The 14,338-nt window shown below is 41.0% G+C and overlaps 1 long non-coding RNA gene across 1 annotated transcript; it reads left to right on the top strand.

Annotated features, from left to right (window-relative positions):
* The first annotated feature begins 5,954 nt into the window (after positions 1-5,954).
* LOC113362261 lies at positions 5,955-6,303 on the top strand. The gene is made up of 3 exons (XR_003365661.1): positions 5,955-5,973; positions 6,080-6,117; positions 6,220-6,303. It is a non-coding gene; the product is annotated as an uncharacterized LOC113362261 (long non-coding RNA).
* The last annotated feature ends 8,035 nt before the right edge of the window (positions 6,304-14,338 follow it).

A 14,338-nucleotide genomic window follows, 5' to 3' on the forward strand; every position in this document is an offset into this window, starting at 1 on the left:
GTGGTCTACGGCACGTGTGTTCAAACACAGGATGGAATGTGAGCAAGTCGTGCAATCAATTGAAGGAATTCACGAGGTAGTGGGTGGAAAATCGACCAAGTCTCCACACGTTGATCAACTGGTTTCAAACACGATCTTCAATTCCCCACTCCTTGATTCCATCAACTGTCACACTTCATGGAATCATGGTGTCTACAATTCCAGCAATATAAATAAGTCTCTGAATCATGATTGAATCATCAAAATCAACAGTATCATCAATCTCACGTCTCATCGACAACACGAGATCATCAACTCATCAATTGAGCAACTACCCTCAATTGAGAAATTTCAATCATTCAGAGATTATCATATTCAGAATTCACACACCCACAATCTTTGATTACCATTGATTCCACACATTTCCCAGCTTCCCCCTACAGATCAACCCATCCTCTCTTGTGACCGAATTTACTCTGGAACGGTCATTATCTTGATTTAGGCCGGAGTACTACAGATTGATCTCTCGAATCTAAAGCACCCCCTTTGCAGCGGTGGATCTGTGTGAGGTTTAACATTTCGCTCGGTTCGAGGAGTCTCCTCCGTACGGTCGTCTCCTCAATTCCTTAAAAACCATCAAATCGGTTTTCCCCATCCACAGTAGTTCATCCACGAAGGGACAGAAGCTTAACCAACTCGTTTGCAAGGTCGTAGCCTAGAAAAAATGGTAATGGCTTAGTCCGTATAGGCCGTTCTGATTATGCATCATGGCATAGTAATGCCTAAGCACCAAATGCCCTCTTCGCAAGGCTACGAAACTATAAATGAGCCTTAGGCATCATTTATACTCCTCCGTCTAAGCTTTGAAGCTTACTTGGTACATAGTCCGCATATGCACCTTCAACCAACTACCCCTCCCTATATATGTCTTAATCAAATTTCTACAAGTCTGGAAAGGGACCATATTGACATTCCTGCTTCACTATTCATCGCAATGATGGCGTCTTCACTGTTCATCGCAATGATTGTGTGCAATGATCGCGTCTTTATTGTTCATCGCAGTGATTGCGTGCAATGATCGCGCGCAATGATCGCATGAAACTCGTTTGGCCAGCCATCTCTGGCCTGATGCACAATGTTTGTGCAACATTGGCTCTAAGCCAATAACCTTCATAATTCACAATGATTACGCTGCAAGCTCAAGGCCATCTACCCAACTGGCCTAGGTGAGATTTGGATCTTGGCCAAATGCCAAACACAATGCGCCATTTTGGCGCAATATTGGCTTAAGCCAATATGCTTCTTACAACACAAGGAAGCTTTGAATGAAGCTTCATCTCAAGTCATGGCGCATCTTTTAGCATGCGCCATGCTAAAAACACTGGGTGTTACACTCTTCACCCCTTTAAAAAAATTTCGTCCCCAAAATTCCAAACAAAAACTATTGTAGACAATCTCTTCGGTTTGGATTTCCTGAGAAAAAGTCCAATACCAGATGCTCAGAAATCACGGGTTTCTTCAAGTTTTCATGAATAACAATTTAGACCTTCTGAGCACATGTCCCATACCACCTTCCCATGAATCCAAAAGTTCCCACAACAATACCAAAAATTGCAATTGGCCAGTGCCAAGAGATATCTCGACCAGGTATCCTGAATGCGCCTCCCATACTACGCACTCAGAAGTCCCTAAAGTTCACAAGGTTGATGTCATTTAAATGACAAGATTTTAGCACAGTACTGTGTGGATAAATATCCAGTTTCCCACCGTCCCTGACAGTCATCCAGGTTGCCACTTGTAAGTGGGATGCTAGCCGGGCCTGAAAACGCACACCATTGGCAAGTTGCCAATGTGTGGGGATGATCATTCTCGTTGTCTACCCACCGTCCCAGACGGTCTTCCAGATATCCACTCTTAAGTGGGGTTCCACTTAGGCCAGGAAAACTCACAGTACTTAAACAAGCTCAACTCGATTCGCATAGTAACTGGCATTGCAGTCACAAACCCTTCCCGTGCAAAAGTTGGCATACTCTCCAACTTTATTTCCCTTTGAAAGAAAATACTCGTTTGAAGAGTCCACTGCGCACAGTCCCTAGTGTTTTCTCAGAACTTGCTGTGTTACCAACTGTGACGGACCGGAAAATTACGCCTTTGGCGCGTTGCCACGCAGGCTGTAACTTCCCCGATGCGCCATGATGAAGCTACGGTCCGGGCCTTAAACTGGCAAATGCACGTCCATTTTCCCTTGCAAGCATGCTCGTGGAGCATGATGCATATAGCTTAGCTTCCACGTCGTTCCAACTTACCCTTGATCCGTGAAGGGTTTATTAAGACAACAAAAACTTTCCTAAAACGGAAAAAATGGCTATTTGAGGCCCTAAACGATGGAATTTGGCTAACTTATGATGACCATGTGGATCTATAACATGTCTTGATCTTTGGGCCATTTCCCATCAAAATTGACTCCTATTGAGCTAAATTACGACACTCGGGTTTTTAGCCTATGTCGAACGCCTTGATATGAAGTATGAGCATCCAGTGAATGGAATGCAACTTACCTCATCAAGTTTGGCCACAATCATCTCTTTCTTCGAGCTACCGAGACAGATGATATGAGAGGCCAGAATGTCGCAATCATCTCACAATTCGATGATATGAGCGACAAAGTCCTGGACCGGAAACGCTGCAACTCATTGCCGCTGCCTGCGTACGGTTCCCTACTCTAAAGGGATCAATCACAGACCGTAGTTCATCCACGAAGGGACAGAAGCTTAACCAACTCGTTTGCAAGGCCGTAGCCTAGAAAAAATGGTAATGGCTTAGTCTGTATAGGCCGTTCCAATTATGCATCATCGGGTCCGCGGCATGTCATAGTGATGCCTAAGCACCAAATTCCCTCTTCGTAAGGCTATGCAACTATAAATGAGCATTAGGCATCATTTATACTCCTCCGGCTAAGCTTTGAAGCTTACTTGGTACATAGTCCGCATATGCACCTTCAACCAACTACCCCTCCCCATACATGTCTTAATCAAATTTGTACAAGTATGGAAAGGGGACCATATTGACATGTCTGCTTCACTATTCATCGCAATGATTGCGTGCAATGATGGCGTCTTCACTGTTCATCGCAATGATTATGTGCAATGATCGTGTCTTCACTGTTCACCGTAGTGATTGCGTGCAATGATCGCACGAAACTCGTTTGTCCAGCCCTCCCTGGCCTGATGCACAATGTTTGTGCAACATTGGATCTAAGCCAATAACCTTCATAATGCGCAATGATTACGCTGCAAGCTCAATGCCATCTACCCAACTGGCCTAGGTGAGATTTGGCTCTTGGCCAAATGCTAAACACAATGCGCCATTTTGGCGCAATATTGTCTTAAGACAATATACTTCTTACTACACAAGAAGCTTTGGATGAAGCTTCATCTCAAGTCATGGCGCATCTTTTAGCATGCTAAAAACACTGGGTGTTACACTCTTCACCACTTTAAAAAAATTTCGTCCCCGAAATTCAAATCAAAAACTATTGTAGACAATCTCTTCAGTTTGGATTTCCTGAGCAAAAGTCCCATACCAGATGCTCAGAAATCACGGGTTTCTTCAAGTTTTCATGAACAACAATTTAGACCTTCTGACCACATGTCCCATACCACCTTCCCAGGAATCTAAAAGTGCCCACAACAATACCAAGAATCGCAATTGGCCAGTGCCAAGAGGATATCTCGACCAGGTATCTTGAATGCGCCTCCCATACTACGCACTCAGAAGTCCCTAAAGTTCACAAGGTTGATGTCATTGAAATGAAAAGATTTTAGCACAGTAATGTGTGGATAAATATCCAGTTGCCCACCGTCCTTGACGGTCATCCAGGTTGCCACTTGTAAGTGGGATTCTAGTCGGGCCTGACAACGCACACCATTGGCCAGTTGCCAATGTGTGGGGATGATCAGTCCCATTGTCTACCCACCGTCCCAGACGGTCTTTCGGATATCCACTCTTAAGTGGGGTGCCACTTAAGCCATGAAAACTCACAGTACTTAAACAAGTTGAACTCGATTCGCATAACAACTGGTATTGCAGTCACAAACCCTTCCCACGCAAAAGTTGGCCTACTCTCCAACTTTATTTACCTTTGAAGGAAAATAATCGTTTGACGAGTCCACTCCCATAGTCCTTAGTGTTTTCTGGAACTTGCTCTGATACCAACTATGACGGACCGGAAAATTACGCCTTTGGAGTGTTGCCCCGCAGGCCGTAACTTCCACGATGCGCCATGATGAAGCTACAATCCGTTCATTAAAGATGCGCAAATGCATGTCCATTTTCCCTTGGAAGCATGCTCGTGGAGCATGGTGCAGCTAGCTTAGCTTCCACGCCGTTCCAACTTACCCTTGATCCGCGAAGGGTTTATTAAGAAAACAAAAACTTTCCTAAAATGGCAAAAATGACCATTTGAGGCCCTAAACGATGGAATTTGGCTAAATTATGGTGACCATGTGGATCTATGATCAACATGTCTTGATCTTTGGGTCGTTTCCCATCAAAATTAACTTCTATTGATCTAAATTTCGACACTCGGGTTTTTAGCCTATGTCGAACGCCTTGATAGGAAGTATGAGCATCTAGTGAATGGAATGCAACTTTCCTCATCAAGTTTGGACACAATCATCTCTTGTGTCGAGCTACCGAGACAGATTATATGAGAGGCCAGAATGTCGCAATCATCTCACAATTCGATAATATGAGCGACAAAGTCCTGGACCGGAAATGCTGCAACTCATTACGACTGCCTACGTACCCTTCCCTACTCTAAATGGATCAAGCACATACCATAATTCATCCACGAAGGGACAAAAGCTTAACCAACTCGTTTGCAAGGTCGTAGCCTAGCAAAAATGGTAATAGCCTAGTCCGTATAGGCCGTTCCGATTATGCATCATCGGGTCCGCGACATGGCATAGTGATGCCTAAGCACCAAATGCCCTCTTCGCAAGGCTACGCAACTATAAATGAGCCTTAGGCATCATTTATACTCCTTCGTCTAAGCTTTGAAGCTTACTTGGTACATAGTCCGCATATGCACCTTCAACCAACTACCCCTCCCTATATACACTAGCGGAAAATGAGTGTTTTGTAACCCACATCAGAGACCCTCGTTGACCGTAGTTGAACCGTTGACCAAACATAGCGGTCTCTGATATAATAAAAAAATGGAAAAAATCCGGGAGCTTAATAAACAGTCTCTGAATAGAAAACTTTATTTACCATCTTATCCCCATAGAACCACCGATTCGGCGACCTCTGATCATAGTCTGCGGATTGAAACTAAAATTGATCTAATGGTTGAGATTAAGATATCCCATATCTCTATTAAAACCTATCCATATCCATTATTTTATCTTCTCAACTCACACCACATAACCCATCTCCTCTCTCTCCGCTCCCTCCGACCTTCACCGCACCACTTTCATCACTATTCACCACCACAGACAACAGAATCTTCATCCACCACTTTCATCACCACAACACCACTTTCATCTTCATCTTCATCTTCTCCAATGATTTAATTCGTTTCCTCAAAATCAACGAAACCCATAAGAACCCTAAAATACAATCTCCACTGATTTAATTCGTTTCCTCAAAATCAACGAACCCACAAGAACCCTAAAATACAAATTTGTATCGTTTCTCACTTCAAAAATTGAAAGTTACTGTACAAATCAAAGCTTCATCCTAATCTATATCTCAAAATCAAAACCCATGTGTCAGAAGAAATCAAGAGGAAACTCTGTAACACTAGATCTAGTTATTTTACTCATGAGGGTAATATCAATCTTGTGCTCGTTTCATAAATTGACGAACTTTTAGTATTGTAAATGATTTAATTTCTTTTGATGTTCTATCGTTTTTGCAGCTAGGTGTTTCTTTTTTCTATTTTTCCTTACAAGAGAACTAGTCCAGGGGTAGAAGATCTCTTCTCCTAGTGTAAGAATCAAAAACCCTAACTCTAATTCTGAATATAAGTTTAATTTTATTTCGATCTTTAACCCTAGCTAACAATTCCTTTATTTTTTTGGTTGAGTATTTTTAGAACTTCGCAAAAGAAGGATTTAACCTCATCATAGAATGGTATAAATTTCATGATTCCATATTGGTATTACTGGTTAGATGATTGCTTATGATTTGCTCTAATATTTGATGGATGTCCTGTTTTTTTTTTTTTGGTTACAGGGTATCCTAAACCAGCAGAATAGATAATCCAAAGCCATATTCAAGGCTCATAATTGTCATCATGTTATAATGACACCCTCAGAAAATCAAGGTTTGTGTGTTTTGATCTGATTTCTCTTTGTCAATAGATTTCGGTTATTCAATTTTATGAAACTGTGGAAGTGTATGTTGGAGAAATTCACTTACTGTGATTATTGTTTAACCAAATAACTTTTTGATTTTGGCAGAGACATATATTTTGGGATCTGTTACAAGGGATTTGCTTAGATCCAAAATATTAATTCCTATAGTTGGGTTTTGTTTGCAGCTTAAGGCTAGAGGGTACTAGTTGTAGTTTTGCAAACTTGCACAATTTTTTAGCATAACATCGTGATTTTATTGTTGCACCCTTTTTTAGTGTCACAAGGAATGTTAATTTTTCGAACATTATCTTTTTTTTTTTTAAGGATGTGCAATGTGATACCATTCTACCAATTGATACTTACGTAAGTCAAATTCCACAGAGAAAGTTTAATAAGTAGATAGGTTTATGCAACATGATAGGTTTAACAAGTAGATAGGTATGAGAACGCGTGATGCTAAAAATGAGAAATGCAATTTCGAGTGCTTGTTGTCACTAAGGAGCTCAAGGTGCTTGCAGAAATGATTGTTAGAACCTTAGTTCCTTTATCTTAAATTTTGTAGAATTTGTTGTTAACATATTCCTTTCCTTTATTGTTTTATTTGATGAATAGCTCAATTATTTCAGGTTCGTAAATTCCAACTTCAAGCATTAACTCTTGTTGATATTGGATTAAGTTAGCTACTGGTTGGAGGCCATGTGCATTTTAGGAGGAAATAAATGTTTTTTATTTTTCTCTTTTTGTCATGAGGTAAGAGCATGGACCTAACGCCACCAGTAAGAAATTTAGCTAGGTCATATTAGGTTATATTGTGTAGTTCTGTTTAACATACCGCTTTCTCTACGAGTGTATTCGTAGTTTGTTACACATTAATTAATACTGGATCTTCCAATGTTTATGTATAGTGACTCTAACTCTCTACTGATTCTCGATGCAGGCACGGTGGGGGCATGAGTACATCTAAAGCCGATCTAGAGAGTGAGAATACTGTAGTGTGTAGCTTTCTAGGTACGTATACTTTACTTCTTTCATAGCGATGAACTCAACAACTTTCAGTGGTATTCTGATCCTTGAGTTAGGTTTCTTGTTTTGTAATTGATGAATATCCAAATTACAAGTGTTTATAGTTACACCTACTGCATACATTACTCTTATTTGTATATTACCTTGAGTTGATGTAGTCTCCTTGGACAAGTTCCGCGACAATGTCTTATGAGATATGTTCATATTGTTGTTTTTAGTTTCCTTTCCAGGGATATGATATTTATGAAATTACAAGATTGTATCTTTGGATTCCCTGAGTTTCAAATTAATCTATGTGTACTAATTTTGGGGTGGTAACAGGCAAGAGGGTTAAAGAAGCATTTGAAAGAGGCTCAATGCGCTCAAGCATTAGATGCTTGTCTAGATTGGTGGTACCTTTGTAAGAATCAGTAGTCCCTTTCTTGTGTATTGATATGTTCAATTTTGATGTTTATTTGGATTTTGGTTGTAATGGAAGATTTTTATCTTCGTAGGCTCCATTCTGTGTGTCAAGATACGAGTGATACAAACACCACTATTTGTATCTGGCATAAACACATTTCTGCAAGTTTTATTTGGAACCAGGTTATCGGCAGTCATTGGTGGTTCTTCTGCTGATATTGTACCTATCCTTTGCATTATCGGAGACTCATCTCTACAACAAATCACTGAACCTGATGAAGTAAGTTCTGCAGACAAACTTTGATTATCTCTCCACCTCTTTCCATTTATGTTTCTTGACTTTAACAATTCAGTTAGTTTTATGCACATGTATTCTCTACTTGCAGAGATTTTTACACAGTATGATGGAAACTCAAGGAGTCCTGATTGTTGCTGCAAGCTTGCAGATCATACTGGGATTTAGTCAAGTATGGGGGCTTTTTAGCTGTACACATTCAATTCGTATCAAAGATTGTGCTGGCATATAATCTAATTGTATGTTACTTAGTTCTCCGTGATTGAATCACAGGTTATTGTTAGAATTTACTAGCTATATTGGGCATGTATTCTCTGAACTCAGTATTTCATCCTTTTTTGTGTAATTTTACACTTACTGGATAAAATGAATGAATGTTAAAATTCTCACTTTGATTATAAATTTCAGTTAAATTTGAGGTTGCATTTGAATTTCAGTTTGACTTAACTTGACTTTACTGTAGTTTGACTTTACTTGACTTGACTGTTTGACTAAAATGCCAGTAAGATTAATTCAGATTCAGCCATTCAGAAATTTTAGCTGATCTGAATCTGTATTTTTTTATATTATAATTCAAATCTACGACCAACATCGCGGGTCAGCATCTAGTTACTGTAAGAAACAGTCTCTGTTCAGAAACCCACACAATACGGATGGTGCAATTAAAAAACGCTTTATAAACGACCTATTCATAGAACCCTAGAACAGGCCGTTTAACTCGTATATAACACGTGTCATGGCAGTCGCGGAATTGTTGTTTTCCACTAGTGATATGTCTTAATCAAATTTCTACAAGTATGGAAAGGGGACCATATTGACATGCCTGCTTCATTATTCATCGCAATGATTGCGTGCAATGATGGCATCTTCATTGTTCATCGCAATGATTGTGTGCAATGATCGCGTCTTCATTGTTCACCGCAGTGATTGCGTGCAATGATTGCACGAAACTCGTTTGGCGAGCCCTCTCTGGCCTGATGCACAATGTTTGTGCAACATTGGCTCTAAGCCAATAACCTTCATAATGCGCAATGATTACGCTGCAATCTCAAGGCCATCCACCCAACTGGCCTATGTGAGATTTGGCTCTTGGCTAAATGCCAAACACAATATGCCATTTTGGCGCAATATTGCCTTAAGCCAATATGCTTCTTACCACACAAGGAACCTTTGGATGAAGCTTCATCTCAAGTCATGGCGCATATTTTAGCATGAGCCATGCTAAAAACACTGGGTGTTACACTCTTCACCCCTTTAAAAAAATTTCATCCCCAAAATTCTAAACAAAAACTATTGTAGACAATCTCTTCGGTTTGGATTTCCTGAGAAAAAGTCCCATACTAGATGTTCAGAAATCACGGGTTTCTTCAAGTTGTCATGAACAACAATTTAGACCTTCTGAGAACATGTCCCATACCACCTTCCCAGGAATCCAAAAGTTCCCACAACAATACCAAGAATCGCAATTGGCCAGTGCCAAGAGGATTTCTCGACCAGGTATCCTGACTGCGCCTCCCATACTACGCACTTAGAAGTCCCTAAAGTTCACAAGGTTGATTTCATTGAAATGACAAGATTTTAGCACAGTATTGTGTGGATAAATATTCAGTTTCCCACCGTCCCTGACGGTCATCCAGGTTGCCACTTGTAAGTGGGATGCTAGCCGGGCCTGACAACGCACACCATTGGCCAGTTGCCAATGTGTGGGGATGATCAGTCCCATTGTCTACCCACCGTCCCAGACGGTCTTTCATATATCCACTCTTAAGTGGGGTGCCACTTAAGCCATGCAAACTCACAGTACTTAAACAAGCTCAACTCGATTCGCATAGCAACTGGCATTGCAGTCACAAACCCTTCCCGCGCAAAAGTTGGCATACTCCCCAACTTTATTTCCCTTTGAAGTAAAACACTCGTTTGACGAATCCACTTCGCACAGTCTCTAGTTTTTTCTCAGAACTTGCTCTGATACCAACTGTGACGGACCGGAAAATTACGCCTTTGGCGCGTTGCCCCGCAGGTCGTATCTTCTCCGATGCGCCATGATGAAGCTACGATCCGGGCCTTAAAGCTGGGAAAATGCACGTCCATTTTCCCTTGCAAGCATGCTCGTGGAGCATAATGCAGCTAGCTTAGCTTCCACGCCGTTCCAACTTACCCCTGATCCGCGAAGGGTTTATTAAGAAAACAAAAACTTTCCTAAAACGGCAAAAATGGTTATTTGAGGCCCCAAACGATGGAATTTGGCCAAATTATGGTGACCATGTGGATCTACGGATCAACATGTCTTGATCTTTGGGTCGTTTCCCATCAAAATTGAGCTAAATTACGACACTCGGGTTTTTAGCCTATGTCGAACGCCTTGATAGGAAGTATGAGCATCCAGTGAATGGAATGCAACTTGCCTCATCAAGTTTGGCCACAATCATCTCTTGCGTCGAGCTACCGAGATAGATGATATGAGAGGCCAGAATGTCGCAATCATCTCACAATTCGATGATATGAGTGACAAAGTCCTGGACCGGCAATGCTGCAACTCATTGCGGCTGCCTACATACCCTTCCCTACTCTAAAGGGATCAAGCATAGACCGTAGTTCATCCACGAACGGACAGAAGTTTAACCAACTCGTCTGCAAGGTCGTAGCCTAGCAAAAATGGTAATGGCCTAGTCTATATAGACCGTTCCGATTATGCATCATCGGGTCCGCGACATGGCATAGTGATGCCTAAGCACCAAATGCCCTCTTCGCAAGGCTACGCAACTACAAATGAGCCTTAGGCATCATTTATACTCCTCCGGCTAAGCTTTGAAGCTTACTTGGTACATAGTCCACATATGCACCTTCAACCAACTACCCCTCCCTATATATGTCTTAATCAAATTTCTACAAGTATGGAAAGGGACCATATTGACATGCCTGCTTCACTATTCATCGCAATGATTGCGTGCAATGATGCGTCTTCACTGTTCATCGCAATGATTACGTGCAATGATCGCAACTTCACTATTCACCGTAATGATTGCGTGCAATGATCGCACGAAACTCGTTTGGCCAGCCCTCTCTGGCCTGATGCACAATGTTTGTGCAACATTGGCTCTAAGACAATAACCTTCATAATGCGCAATGATTACGCTGCAGTCCTAAGGACATCTACCCAACTGGCCTAGGTGAGATTTGGCTCTTGGCCAAATGCCAAACACAATGCATCATTTGGCGCAATATCGGCTTAAGCTAATATGCTTCTTACCACACAAGGAAGCTTTGGATGAAGCTTCATCTCAAGTCATGGCACATCTTTTAGCATGCGCCATGCTAAAAACACTAAGTGTTACACTCTTCACCCCTTTAAAAAAAATTTGTCCCTGAAATTCAAAACAAAAACTATTGTAGACAATCTCTTCGTTTTGGATTTCCTGAGTAAAAGTCCCATACCAGATGCTCAGAAATCACGGGTTTCTTCAAGTTGTCATGAACAAAAATTTAGACCTTATGAGCACATGTCCCATACCACCTTCCCAGGAATCCAAAAGTGCCCACAACAATACCAAGAATCGCAATTGGCTAGTGCCAAGAGGATATCTCGACCAGGTATCCTGAATGCGCCTCCCATACTACGCACTCAGAAGTCCCTAAAGTTCACAAGGTTGATTTCATTGAAATGACAAGATTTTAGCACAGTACTGTATGGATCAATATCCAGTTGCCCACCGTCCCTGACAGTCATCCAGGTAGCCACTTGTAAGTGGGATGCTAGTCGGGCCTGAAAACGCACACCATTGGCCAATTGCCAATGTGTGGGGATGATCAGTCTCATTGTCTACCCAACGTCCCAGACGGTCTTCCGGATATCCACTCTTAAGTGGGGTGCCACTTAGGCCAATAATATTCACAGTACTTAAACAAGCTCAACTCGATTCGCATAGTAACTGGCATTGCAGTCACAAACCCTTCCCGCGCAAAAGGTTGCATACTCTTCAACTTTATTTCCCTTTGAAGGAAAATACTCGTTTGACGAGTCCACTCCGCACAGTCCCTAGTGTTTTCTCGGAACTTGCTCTGATACCAACTGTACGGAACGGAAAATTACGCCTTTGGCGCGTTGCTGATCGCAGTCGTATGCGTCAAAAATAAATTACTTTCTCACAACTCAAAATAAATAATATAGCACGGGTAAGAAAGGATCGTTCCCACAGAGAGGACTAGGTTGTCAATATGTTTTGGTTCCTTAAAAGTAACACGGGGGGTTTTCTGATTTTTATAATCTAAAAGTACAATAAAAGAAAACAAAACAATAAAGCACGCAAATCAAGGATGAGAAAATATTGGATAAAGGTTTCATCTTCATTAGAAAACAAGTTTTGAATGTATGATTAGAATTCGTATTTAGTATCGTTATCATCAAAAGCCAAAGAAAACCTTATTGCAAGAATACTCCGTAAATTTCCTAAGTCATCAACACACACATTAGAGCTGTGTATGTGAATTATACCTAAAGAATAACCTAACGCCTTGCGCTAATTAAGTTCAATTCCTAGGAGCATTAAGTTTAAAAAATAGGATAATCAATGCAATTGTCATACATTGCGCATGACAATTCGAAAAAAGGTCAATTTCTACATATGATTACAAGAGTGTATCACTACAAACCGTAATCATATCATGCTACTAGTATCCAAGGTTATCGCTCGATGATAAACCCTAAAATAGCTATAGATATGGATGTATGTTCAATCAATTCTAGACTTAACTAAACAAACATTCAATCATATTGCAATACATCAATCATGCAATTATTATAACCCGTAGAAATCAAACGATAATATTGAGAGAAAACTAATTCATAAATATCATAACTTCGTTGCAAAATCCAACTACATCTTCAACCAATAATAAAATAAACTACTTGGGTTTTTGGAAATCATCACAAAGGGTTTAGAAGAATCTATCATGTGAAACCCGAGAAAACAAGTAGAAGCCTCCCTCATGGAGATCTCTAGGTTCAGAGAAAGATTTTTCTATTTATATGTTTCTTCAATTCCCAAAAGGATACTCTTTCCAAAAGAAGGTCAAGTCTTCTCAAAGCCCATCTCCATGTGGTCCACCGAGCCCATGAGTTAAAACATATCCTCTGGAAATTCTGGGTGCAAAACTGGATTGTCAGATTGCTGACGTCATCACCAGTTTCCGGTCACCGTTGCCGGAATCCAGCACCGAAAAATGTCTCTAGCCACCTGAATGATCAGAAACTATCACCAGTAGCTCAATTCTGCTTCTATGCAGTCCACACATTCACAAAAAAACTACTTAAGGAGATTCCTTGTTCTTGCGAAAACGTGCCAAAAAGCATGACTCGTAGCTCATATGTCCCGCTGCCGATTCTTGCATCCGACTCATACCCCCTTCACGATTCACTGAAACATTATGATTCATACTTTAACTTCCGAAATCCGACAACCAGAACTAGTTCCACCGGCTCGCCATTCTTGCTCACTTTTCGCACAGTTTCTGCAGCTAGTTGCGACATTCTATTTCTATTTCACAGCTCAGGACATAAATTATCATTCATTCCAATATCCATAGTGGCAGCGACAAACCAGACTCAAACAAAACACACTCTCCAGATTGCAAACTCATTTCAGCTCCTTCTTGACATACTACTGCTCAACACAATCACTGCACTACTGCCACAGCATTTCCTCTATCACATGTGCTGCAAGTCTCCAACCACAGTAATATCACCAACTACAACTCTCTCTTGTAGTTCTTCAAGCTCAGCCGACCCTCAAAAACTCGACTCAGTTACAAGGCCAGTCCCCTAAGCTCATTCACCGCAGCCTGAGTAACAACAACCCTGTAAACTAAGCATTCACTCATTCACTCTTCCATATACTCAACCCATGAAAATCACCAAAACCACCTGCTCAAACCCATACTTCCTCCATTCAGGTCCTCAACTCCATAGACTGTAATCAAGCAGCAACAGCTCCACCAAACCCTCATCAACCAATTTTTTCTCTGCAATATGGCTTCCCTGCAATGCACAATTCTACCAGTTCCAACCGTATCAGTTGCAGCTCCATAACCTGCACTTCCTTCAATTCCTTGTATTCTCACTTATCTTCTTCACTTCTTTTAGCTCTGTTTGTAGCTTTTGCAATTCATTCAAACTAACTGCAACAACAGTTCACTGCGTCCCAAAGCACTCATCTATGTATCTGTAATCATAACAACTCTTGTTTTGCAACTCAGTTGTACTTAACTCACTACCAGAGAC

This window comes from Papaver somniferum, chromosome 3 (genome assembly GCF_003573695.1).
Source record: "Papaver somniferum cultivar HN1 chromosome 3, ASM357369v1, whole genome shotgun sequence".
Taxonomy (NCBI): domain Eukaryota; kingdom Viridiplantae; phylum Streptophyta; class Magnoliopsida; order Ranunculales; family Papaveraceae; genus Papaver; species Papaver somniferum.